General features: G+C 41.9%; 1 protein-coding gene across 1 annotated transcript in view; it reads right to left on the bottom strand.

Annotated features, from left to right (window-relative positions):
• The window catches only part of LOC116310336 (retinol dehydrogenase 12-like), a 124,464-nt gene that overhangs the window by 36,721 nt on the left and 75,490 nt on the right, over positions 1-12,253 (bottom strand). The window lies entirely within an intron of this gene.

The following is a 12,253-nucleotide window of genomic DNA, read 5'->3' as shown; positions in this document are numbered from 1 at the left end:
CTACACTCTGTCCCGCACTCAATATATTATGATCTGCACACAGCTGTTGTCATGAACGTCGCACTCGCTTACGTCACTGTCATGAGACGTTCTCGCAAAAAATCACGGTTTTAGTAACGCAGTAACGCAGCGTTCCTACGTGAAAGTAACGGTAATCTAATTACCGTTTTTGCAATAGTAATCCCTTACATTACTCGTTACTTGAAAAAAGTAATCAGATTACAATAACGCGTTACTGCCCATCTCTGGTCCCTAAGGACCCCAAGGCGCTTTACACACCCATTCACACACTGGTGATGGCAAGCTACATTGTAGCCACAGCCACCCTGGGGTGCACTGACAGAGGCGAGGCTGCCGGACACTGGCGCCACAGGCCTGTCACTTCTGCTGATGTTGCCATTTTTTGTGAACTGCCAACAATGCTCCAGCTCAAGTCTGTCTTGATTGCATATGGCTCTTCGTCACCTCCCGCGATGACTTGCCGTGGTGCCAGTGCTCTAGGACAGTCACAGCCTGTTAACAGCCCAACCTTGTAATCCATTAACTCAGGCATCTCCTGTGCTATTCTGATTAGATGTTTCCATCTTTTGGCAGTTTCAGAGGTGGGAATGTGTGAACGTTCAAGTGGGATGAAGTCTCTGGTATAGGCAAGTAGCAAGTTGATAAAGCTTTTGGAGGAAAACCCTCTAACTCTGACCCCACTAACTCTTTTGCTCTGAACAATGAAATCTCTTCCCATCATAGTGGTTAGCTTTAACTTCACTGGCTCTAAACTCATCGCCATCTCCTCACATACCCCTTGATCTACAAAAGTGTTGCTACTCTGTGTATCTAATAGAGCATACACTAAGGTCTCTCTCTCTGGAGTGGTGGTTGAAGAAACCCACACAGGCACTATCATGGATGTGCTCTGTCAGGAGTTTATTTTTAATAAGACATTCTTCAGGCTGAATAAAGACACTCAGACAGTTAGAATATAATAACATCAACGTGCACGGGTGAGGACTCTGGCGAGACACACACCCTGAGTGCAGGCGACAGTTCTTTTTATAGGTTACATCGCGTATGCAAACACATCACATTTTCTTTAAGCAAGTTCCTCTAAACCAACGGTTGTGGGTGGGTGTGTGTGAGTCAGATGTGTGTATGGCTGTGCACTTTTGAACTCTTGTGGTTTAGGTGTTGCATTTGTTTTCTGCTTAGATAGTTTGTGTTGCAGGGTTCACTGTCAGTTCACATGGCAGTGGAAAAGTACAACAAGTCTTGTGAAATGGGGAAGTACAGCAAATTTTGTGAAATATATAAACACTTTACAATATGCTTGAAAATTAAAGATAACTAAACAACGAATAAAACACATAAAACATAAAATCTTACAACGTGCTCCCACCATCTCCTCTGTCCAGGCAACAAGAAAGTGCAGATATGTTTTCTTCTGCCTGCGTTCTATGTGATGATGTGCTCACTGCAGTCGTTGGACGGTCTTCGTGAAGAGCTGTTGGATGATGTTTTTTACAAACCCCACAAGTTGCCTTGCACTTACAGTCTTTTGAATTGTGTCCTCTTCTAGTTTGTATCAGAAAACGAGCTGCAGCATTCTGAACCGAGGCAGATCAGACTAACTCCAATATTTTTAAGGCGTTACAATAGTCCATCTGGGATGTAATAAAAGCATGGATCACCTGTTCGCAGTTTTTAAAAGATAAAAATGATTTAATCTTAGATAAAAGCCTCAGTTTGAAAAAAGACCGCTGTACAACTGAGCTAATCTGTTTTTCAAGGGTGAAATTGCTCTCAAATATAATTCCCAAATTTTTAGTGTGCAACTTAATAAAAGGCTCAAGACCGTGCAGGTTAAAATGAGAATTGCTGGGATTGCCCTTTGGTCCAAACATTATCACTTCAGATTTGTTCTCATTAAAGTCGAGGAAGTTAGAGGCCATCCAGGCTTTAACTTCACCGAGACACTGAAGTAAGGGTTCTAGTGGAGCAGAACAGCTTTACTTCTTTAGCTGAAGATAGATCTGAGTATCATCGGTTTATGAATGGAAACAAATGTTATATTTTCTAAAACTTAGCTACAGAGGCTGCATATAAATAGAGAATAAAATTAGCCCCAATATAGATCCCTGGGGAACACCACAAGTAAGGGGAGCTGAGGAAGAGACAAATTCTCTCAAGCTCACAGAGAAGGTCCTGTCAGATAGGTATGACCAGAACCACTCTAATGGAATCCCCTTGATGCCGCAATGCTCCAACCATGAGATCAAGATGATGTGGTCAAGTTATGCTTATATGGTAACTGGTGGGCTGTCTGGTTTGGGTCTTGAGACAGTTAAGTGTCTGGCCCACAATGGTGGAGGTTGTATTGCAACTCTGTCAAGAAGAAGACCTCTGATAAAAAGCTGTTTGAAATGAATCTCCTCCAGACAAGATACAGGGTCGCTATCATAAACATCCAGTGTGATGTTTCTGTGATGATGCAGGGGTGTATATATATGTATATATGTATATGGAAATGGTAAATGGCCTGCATTTGTATAGCGCTTTACTCAGTCTGTAAGGACCCCAAAGCGCTTTACACTACATTCAGTCATTCACCCATTCACACACAGGCAATGGCAAGCTACATTGTAGCCACAGCTGCCCTGGGGTACACTGACAGAGGCGAGGCTGCTGGACACTGGCGCCACCGGGCCCTCTGACCAACACCAGTAGGCAAACATGGGGTTAGTATCTTGCCCAAGGATATTTGGCATGCAGCCAGGAGGCAGCCTGGGATCGAACCACCGACCTTCATATATATATATATATATATATATATAAAAAATAAATAAATAAGGTCGGTGGTTCGATCCCAGTGCTGATTTTCTGAACACTGGAAAATAACTCAAAATGTTAGAAATATTCCAGTGTTAGAAAATCAGAACTGCTCTGTGTTAGTCATTGTAAATCTTGAAAACTGACTAGGTTACTTTTAAAAATACAACACTGTCAAAAGTGTTCATTTAACACTCAACAGTGTTATATTTAACACTCAACAGTGTGGACACATATAGACACTCTGTAGTGTTAATTTAACACTGGAGTTTTTGCTGTGTATCTGCTGCAGAAGTTCACATAAATGTGTGGCTTTGTACGTTGTAGGTTGCTTTGCTTTCACTCTTCTGTCCAGTTCATCCCAAACCAGCTCGATGGGTTTAAGTCTGGAGACTGTGCTGGCCACTCCATGTTTTCAAGCTTCCCATCTTGTTCTTTTTTTCCTGAGATAGTTATGGCATAGCTTGGACTTATGTTTTGGGTCATTATCTTGCTGTAGGATGAAAACCTGACTGACTAGACGCATACCAGAGGATATTGCATTGCGCTGCAGAATGCTGTGGTAGCCGTTTTGGTTCAAGGTGCCTCTCACTCTGTTAAAGTCACCGACCCAGGATCCATCAAAAGAGCCCCAGACCAACACACTTCCTCCTTCATGTTTGACAGTTGATGCCACACTGTGGAACCATCCTTTCGACTTGACCACTGTTAAGCTGTGCTTGAAGCTGTTTTCCTACCACCTATCATGCAAGCTGTTATTTCTCAGAAACTTGTCCTCTGATTCAGTTGTGGCTTTGGGTTTGCCAGACCTCTTCCTGTCAGAGTTTGCCCCAGTTTCTGAGTGCCTTTTGATGGTGAAGGAAACTGTACTCACTAACACCTTGACTTTCTTTTCAATTTCTCTGTAAGAAAGACCTATGTTGATAAATGTTGTGGTGGTCTGTCTTTCTTACATTGTTAATAGCCTTTTTTCTCGACATTTTTGTAGCAACACACTATTTTCTGCAGTACAGTACTGCTCATCTGATGTTCATGAGGGTATGGTACCACAGTATGTTCCAAAGTTTGGAAAATACATACCTGGAAAAGTTGTATTGCAAGCTTTTTTCTATTACTTCCATAGTTGATAAACATTCAGAATTAATCAGTTAACAGTGACAAGCACTGGCCATCACCTGATAGAGAATAATTTATATCAAACGAGCTGTAGTAGATGGAGAGAACCCAGTGACAGTCAACTCCAATTCACCTTCAATTCAACCTGGAAGGTATAGTGCAATGGATGGCATCCTGTGCAATAGTATTAAATGTGCTATCATGGAAATTTTAAATAACTGCAAACATCCAGTGAGCATCTTTTTAAAGTGGGTTTAATTACGTGTTGCAATATTGAGAGAAACACTCTGATCAAATTTACAATTACATTTACATTTACAATTACTTTACTGTCCCCACATCAGTGATGCCTATTAGGGAAACCAAAACAATCAATCACATCTAGCTCTGTAAGAACATCCTCATTCTCTAGGTGCTCCAAACATGTTTGAGGCCTAGTAAAATCAGTACCAGATAATGTGTCAAAGTTCAGTACATATGTCAAAGAAACTTACAACTGTTGTTGCTATGTTTAGTGGGATAATGAGGATCTAATGCACTTATACATCAGGACCTCAGGACCTGGCATGCTAGAGAACCAGTCTAACTACCCTGCAAAATATGCCCAAGTAACTGTTAGTGAAGTAGCTGTGAAACTAGCATACTGTAATTACTCCAGTCACTTTTAATCAGGATCAGGACTCTAAAAGAGTTTGTGATGTTTGGAGAGTCATGTAAATGTATATCATTTGTAAAATGATTAGAAAAATCACACCAATGAGCACCTTAACCCAAAAACACACTAAACCTTTTCAGGCAAAACCAGCCTTACTGTTTAATCAGGTGTTATCTGCATTCCAATCTGGAATCCCTCCTTTTGACACATGGTCCTTCCCATACGTCAACTCACCAGAACTAGGAGAATTTAAAAAAAAAGAAGGTTAGATAAATGATTTCTTAGACAAGGCTTTTCCTCTGGAGTTGCTTCGCTCCAGGCCTGTAAACCTGTACTAGGAGATGAAGTTAGTGTGGTTTTCATGTTAAGTTTGTTGAACGTCTGGCTCCATCACTGCATCCATACTACAACTGCCTAGAAAACAGAATCTGTGAGTTAATATGAATTTCACATTTACAAAATACTGTAGGTTACAGGAGTAATAAGCAGGGGCGATTCTAGGATCAGAGCTTTGGGGGTGCTGAGCACCCAGAGAGCTGCCCAGCCAGGCAAGATAAACTTTACTCGTCACGATGAGACTTCTTCCCTGTCTCTGTTAGTCCCTGCATCCTTAAATGTCTCCAGTTGTCCCGAGTTCTTTCTGACTGTCTCCTGGGTGCATTTAAACCCCTGTTCCTCCCTGTCCTCGTCGTCTGTTGTCTTCATCTCCGTTATCAGTCATCATAATTTTACCATCTCTGTGCTCATCTGCAAATTTCTTTATGAAATCATAAGATTCTTAAATTCATCAAGTCTCTCTGTGCCTGGGTCCTCACCACAAAACATGACATCACTGTTTTGTACAGTATGGAGCTGACTCAAGACACTAAAAGACCTTTCACAGCTACAGCTGCTAACTGGGTTTGGTAGGGCAACCTGAATAACAGTTTTCAGTGTGGGGAAGATCTGATTATCCAGAAGATTGTACAATGTTAACATATCTGGAATGGCACCAGCCTCACTCTTGAGCTTCAAAAAGTTTTTGGCAACCATGACTTCCTCTGACTGAAGTTCAATATGGTAATGCAGTGCCAGGGCTGACAACCCAGTTTGTTTTGCAGATTCTGTATAGCAGCTTTAATATAGGGAGAACACAACTTCCAGATTGTATGAGTAAAATTAGTTAATATTTTTTTCTTTGCCAGTTTAACAGTTTCTGTTTTGCCTGTTAGTATTCCCTGTCTGTTTTCTTACCTGGTTCTTCCTGACCTTGTACTTTCTCCTCATGTTCCCCTCTTTCCTCTCTCCCTCTTTGGACTGACAATCATACACAAATAGATTGTATTCAATTAGATTTTAAAAAAACTATTAAGATCACTAATAAAAAAGTCTTCTCTCAGTGTACTTTCAACCAAAAGGCAAATAACCAAACCACATGGCTCCTTTTTTTGAAAAAACTTCCTCATATCCATTATGAACCTGGCTGTCTCTCTGTACACATACACAACAGGAGTTATAAGGTTAGTGGGCATCCAGCCAGTTAGCAGTTAGTACCTTGGGTTCAATATCGGCACATGCACATATGACAAAATAACCAGCTTTTCTCATTACATTTCAAACAGGACAGTGGTAACAACAGCAGGCTACGGACAATGTTAAGTTTTAGATTTTAAATAGGCTATATAAATTTCAATGGGAGCAACAGGACGGTCAAATATCGCTGATTTTACTACAGAGCAGGACGGATTGTAGGGTAGCAAACATAGTCGGGAAACACATTTTCAACACAGCAGGTTATCTGGGTGTAATGTTTTTCAGCTAAAAAGAAACATGGTCTGACTCCTACCTAACTATATAAAGAGTAACTGAAGGTTAAATGCAGCTAATATGTCCTGTTTTAAGCCAGGCACTTTCACCTCCACTCCACTGCGTCTCAGCCACTATCGCTCTGGCCCAAGAGCACCTGGCTGCAGCCACTGGGGAGCGCCATATTGCGACCTCCACACTAACCGGAAACACGTGACCTCCACAGTAACCGGAAACACGTGGCAAGTTTGTCATGTGCATGCATTTCCCCAAATCAGTAAAAACACTACTGCTTCCACATTATGCCCAAATCATGGATCATCCCATGTGTTTATTCAGAAATTACTGTAAGTAGTTACTGATCTTAAGTAAGTCACTCACTTGTTTCAACACTACGAGCTCAGATGAATATTGAGATAAATAATGATATGATAATCAGTGTTGGTCAAGTTACTTGAAAAAAGTAATCAGTTACTAATTACTGATTACTTCCCCCAAAAAGTAATCCCGTTACTTTACTGATTACTTATTTTCAAAAGTAATCAATTACTTAGTTACTTAGTTACTTAGTTACTTTTTAAAAACACGATTTACAACCTGAATAGGTGATAAAGCGATAGATCTTTCAGCCCAATTCTACTTTTTCTGCATAATTCATCATACAAAATGTAATCAAATGGAAAAGTCTCTTTTAAAACTTGTTTTATTAGTTTTAATCTTTTAACTTTATGCATCAAGCAAAAATTAAATTATATGCAACATTCTCTGACTGGAAGAAATTTGTTTAACATTTAAACCTATTTTCTGCACATTCCAGCACATAAAATAAAATATATTTTTGTGTTTACACTCACTCTTTCAAATAGATGCAAGTAAAACACAGCAGAAAATAAATAAAATCAAAGACTAGCGGTCCTGTTGCTCTATTTTCACCTGTAAAGCAGGACTGGGGTAGGCGGAGGAGGTTTACCCTGGTGCAGGTGTGCCGCGGCGGTCAGTGGAAGAATCCGCGAGTTTCTCTGTGAATTTCACATTACGTCGTAGTACACTCGGTGCTTGCTTGGAAGTTTAGGGGTTTTTTCGCTGTAAAAAGAAGTTTTCTTCCCACGCACAACGGACACTAATGTTTTTGTCACTTTTTATGGAATCAAACTCAAAATAAGGTCAGTACTTCCACGCTTTAAACGCTGCATGATCTGCAGACAGCTGTTGTCACGAACGTCGCACTCACTTACGTCACTGTCATGAGACGTTCTCGCAAAAAATCACGGTTTTAGTAACGCAGTAACGCAGCGTTCCTACGGGAAAGTAACGGTAATCTAATTACCGTTTTTGCAATAGTAATCCCTTACATTACTCGTTACTTGAAAAAAGTAATCAGATTACAGTAACGCGTTACAAGTAACGCGTTACTGCCCATCTCTGATGATAATGAGCCCAACACTAAGATATTCAGTGATCACTGCACATCCTGCTTTATTTTTACTGGTGACTGGCTGTGTGATGCCAAATCCTCCACAAAGACCTTTAGAGGAAAAACATTAGCCAGTGGTGTGTCACTGTAGGTCAGGCCCAGATAAACAGATTCCAGAGGTGGTGCTGTAATTTATATGGGTAACCATCTCCTGCTGTGAAAGAAATAACGCTGGTTTTAACACAGTACATTTTCACATTTGTACATACATTTCCCTCACTGTGACTTTTCCATATTTCTAAACTGTAAAACACTCTAATTTTTTTAATGTCATGTGTAATTTCCATTGCAAATTTTAATCACAGTTAAATTAAAAGGTGATGGCAGTAAAATCTCCGGAGCTGTGATGTCATCAAGTACACTGCCGTTCCAATTGTAGAATGACCGCGCTGTGTTCTCGGTAAGTCTGGGCTCCCGTGTGAGCTTACAAAGTCCAGACTAGTAGTACATACTTGAGTACTTGAGTATTTAGAAATGGCCTAACAGTCTGCAGTCTATGAACTAACTTCAGCTAATGCCAGCTAACAATGTTAGCTCGGTGGCCAGTAGCCTTCATAAACAGTAATAAAAATCACACAGCAATAGTACTTCAAAAATACTGAAGTTTCGCCCATCCCATTCTTCTTATGAAATGGTGTTGGAATTTCCAAGTAAGAATGCATTCCTGCCCCTGCATTGCTGGCTCTGGGTCCATTGTGTAATTGACTTCACCAACATTAACAGGACACTTACATTAGAGCCTCTTATTGAGTGTTTTGTTTGGATTTCCAGCAATCAGAATCAGAGAAACTATATTAATCCCAGATGGAAATAAAGTAAAAAAATTTTTTTTTAAAAGGGCCGCAAGTTGTTCTCCAACCCCTGGCCAGCCGCTCTCAGCCATGCCATATATGATTACATGCTCATCCAACTGAGCTAAACCTGCACCTGACTGCGTTTAATCACCAAAATTGGAGAAGGCATGGAGAGGGGATAGCCTAACATATGAAACCGGAAATGACCGCCATGTATTCTATTTATTTCAATAAAGTAACTCTATTCTGATTACCACCCATTTAAATGGCAACTGTAATGGAATACAGTTACTCATATTTTGTATTTTTAAATACATACCACTGGTACATGTATTCCGTTATCCACCAACACTGATGTTGAGCCACTGATGGTTGAGTGTAGGCAGTCTTAAATTTTACCATGTAGTCATCATCGGAGACCTCCATGCTGTGATGCGGTTGGCAGAAAGCAGGTAAAACCACTGAACATAAGACATATGTCTTGCCTCCAAGAAGCTCACACAACCAAGTCACAAACCTGTAATAGACAGTTCAAGAAAGTAATTCTTAATCTACACAATAACTGTCAACTATAGAGCTTAATCGCGTTAATCGCGTTAAAATAATGCGATTCAATGCGTTATTTTTTAATTTTCATAATTTTTATGGGCAGAATTTCTAGGGGTAGCCAAGTGGTGGAAGGCTTTCACTTGGGAGGTCTCAGAATCTCATCTCTGCTTTTCGCAGATGATGTGGTTCTGTTGGCTTCATTGGGTGATGTCCTCCAGTCCACCTTGGAACGGTTCGCAGCCAAGTGTGATGCGGTGGGAATGAGAATCAGCACCTCCAAATGTGAGGCCATGATCCTCAGCCGGAAAAGGGTGGAGTGCCCACTCCGGGTCAGGGATGAGTTCCTGCCCCAAGTGGAGGAGTTTAAGTATCTCGGGGTCACGAGTGACGAGAGAAGGGAGCAGGAGATTGACAGACAGATTGGTGCTGCAGCTGCAGTGATGCGGACGCTGTACTGGTCTGGTGTGATGAAGAGAGAGCTGAGTGTAAAAGTGAAGCTCTCAATTTACCGGTTGATCTACGTCTCTACCCTCACCTATGGTCACGAGCTGTGGGTAGTGACCGAAGAACGAGATTGCGGATACAGGCGTCAGAAATGAGCTTTCTCCAAGGGTGGCTGGCCTCTCCCTTAGAGATAGGGTGAGAAGTTCAGCCATCCAGGAGGGGCTCAGAGTAGAGCCGCTGCTCCTCCATACTGAAAGGAGCCAGTCCAGGTGGTTCGGGCATCTGACAAGGATGCCTCCTGGGCACCTCCTGGGTGAGTGTTCCGGCCATGTCCCACTGGGAGGAAACCCCGGGGCAGACCCAGGACACACTGGAGAGATTATATCTCTTGTCTGGCCTCAGAATGCCTTGGTGTTCCCCTGGACAAGCTGGAGGAGGTGGCCAGGGAGAAGGAGGTCTGGGCTTCTCTGCTTGGGCTGCTGCCCCTGCAACATGGCCCCAGATAAGCGGAAGAAGATGGATGGATGGACGTTATTTTTTTCAAATTAAATAAAAGTAATTAACGTGTTAAATTCCCACCACTAATAAAAACATGTGAAATGCAGTCATGTATTTTACAAAGCAAGTTTGTTCTCATGTAATCAGGTATCTGTGTGGGTGTGCTTCACCCATACATCAGAAACAGGAAACTCTGTTCGAGTCTCCACTCATTTAACCCTCTGCAACATTCTATTCACTTGTGTTATAATTAAGTTATCTTCCCCTGATCTAATAATAATCAACTAATTTGCATATCAACTCATAACCCACTAAGCTGACAGGACAACAAAGATGCATGTTTAAAATATGATCACAAAAGAGAATTTCCTTCATACAGTACATCACTTGTGTTGCTCAATCAGCAGGAAGCATCTTACAATTTTACTATAATAACAATTAAATTTATTTTTCGATCACTGGTTGGAAATACCACTCTCTTTTTTTCCCCCAAAAAAGTTAACCTGCTGCCCTGCAACCTGGAGAGTGAATTGTCAGCAGTGGATGAATTCAGCATTTGATAACAAGTGTCTGTCAAGTTATCCCTATAATAACATTGATGAGAGATATAGGCATGCTCATGAGTCTGAACTTTATTCTATGTGTGTGTATTAGTATGTGGGTTAATATGCTCTCTGCTTATGGGTGTGTGTGTGCGTGTGTGTATTGTTTTATCTCGCTGTTAATGGTGACGTGGGCAAACTACACCCTACAGCTCCATCTTGAGTCTCAGCCTCCCGTCCTCCTTCAACCCTCCGGGGTTTTTGATCAGGACAGTCTTTCTTCCAGTGCCCCTGTTTTTCCACAAAGGTGGCAGTGCTCACAGTCACTGGAACCCATGTGTCCTCTTGCCACGGCACTATACAGCGTCAATGCTGCATTGTGCAAGTCAGTACTTTACTTCTCTTTCTTTGCTGTTTTCTTTGTGCCCAACCGTTTCTGGGCATGACGGGCATGACAGCATAGTTTGGCCACGGCTCGTACTCTCCCCCCTACGTAGAGTGGCTTGACCTCAGCGGCTTCGTCTGGTCTCAGTTCTGGTCTCAGTTCTCGCTAGATAATCCCACAGAAGTGCTGTCATGTATTTTACAAAGCAAGCTTGTTCCCATGTAATCAGGTATTTGTGTGTGTGTGCTTCACCCATACATCAGAAACAGGAAACTCAGTCTGTTGGAGTCTCCACTCATTTAACCCTCTGCAACATTCTGTTCACTTGTGTTAAAATTGAGTTATCTCCCCTTGATCCTCGGAATTTCCCACACTTCCTCCCCCTACATAGAGTGGCTTGACCTCAGCGGCTACGTCTGGTCTCAGTTCTCGGTAGGTAACCCCACAGAAGTGACTTTCACAGGAGGTGGGGTTTGCTCCGTTCAGGTCATCTGGCTTAACAATGCCACTGTTGGTCTTGAATGTTGCAATCAGGAGATGAATGAAATTATTAGTTGACTCACCTCTGTGTTGTTTGCAGGCATATAAAGCCTGCCACAGGCCATTGTTCAACACTGTTATGGCGTCTTAGCAGGGAGTGTTCTCTTCCTTTGGGTCGAGATTGAGGTAGGGGTCTTTTTTTGTTGCATAATGGCAGTTGGGCTTGCTTTTGGAGGGACTGCCCTCAGTTTTTGAGCTGTTATTCTTGTGGTGATGGTTTTGTCGTCGGGGAGGACAGGACTCCAGATCGGAGTGGCTTTCACCACTTTTTCTGCAAAATGACATAATGGTGGTGAATTATGGCTAGCATGTGTTTGTAGTGGAGTTGCGGGTTCAACTGGGCCTGTCTGCCCTCCAGGTCCCTTTTCTCCCCAAAAAGGCATCTCCTTAAAAGCTGCCTTTCTCTTCCATCTCTGTGCTTCCTCCATCCACATTTTAACACATCACTTTCCATCATTCATCCTATGCACACCAGCCGATTTAACTCATTTCTTTGTCAACATCTCTTTTTCTTTCTCACAACTTACTTCACACCTTCTATCCCACATTTCTTTACCATACAATAAAAATTTGAGTTTTCACCCAGGCTACGGGCCATGCGTGCGGCAAGCTCAGCTCGTTGTTGCAACCAGGCATCCCTTCTGCAGCCTT

Source organism: Oreochromis aureus, linkage group 9 (assembly GCF_013358895.1).
Source record: "Oreochromis aureus strain Israel breed Guangdong linkage group 9, ZZ_aureus, whole genome shotgun sequence".
In the NCBI taxonomy this organism is placed as follows: Eukaryota; Metazoa; Chordata; class Actinopteri; order Cichliformes; family Cichlidae; genus Oreochromis; species Oreochromis aureus.
The sequence above is the reverse complement of the archived record's forward strand: the minus strand, read 5'-3'. Positions and strand labels throughout refer to the sequence as shown.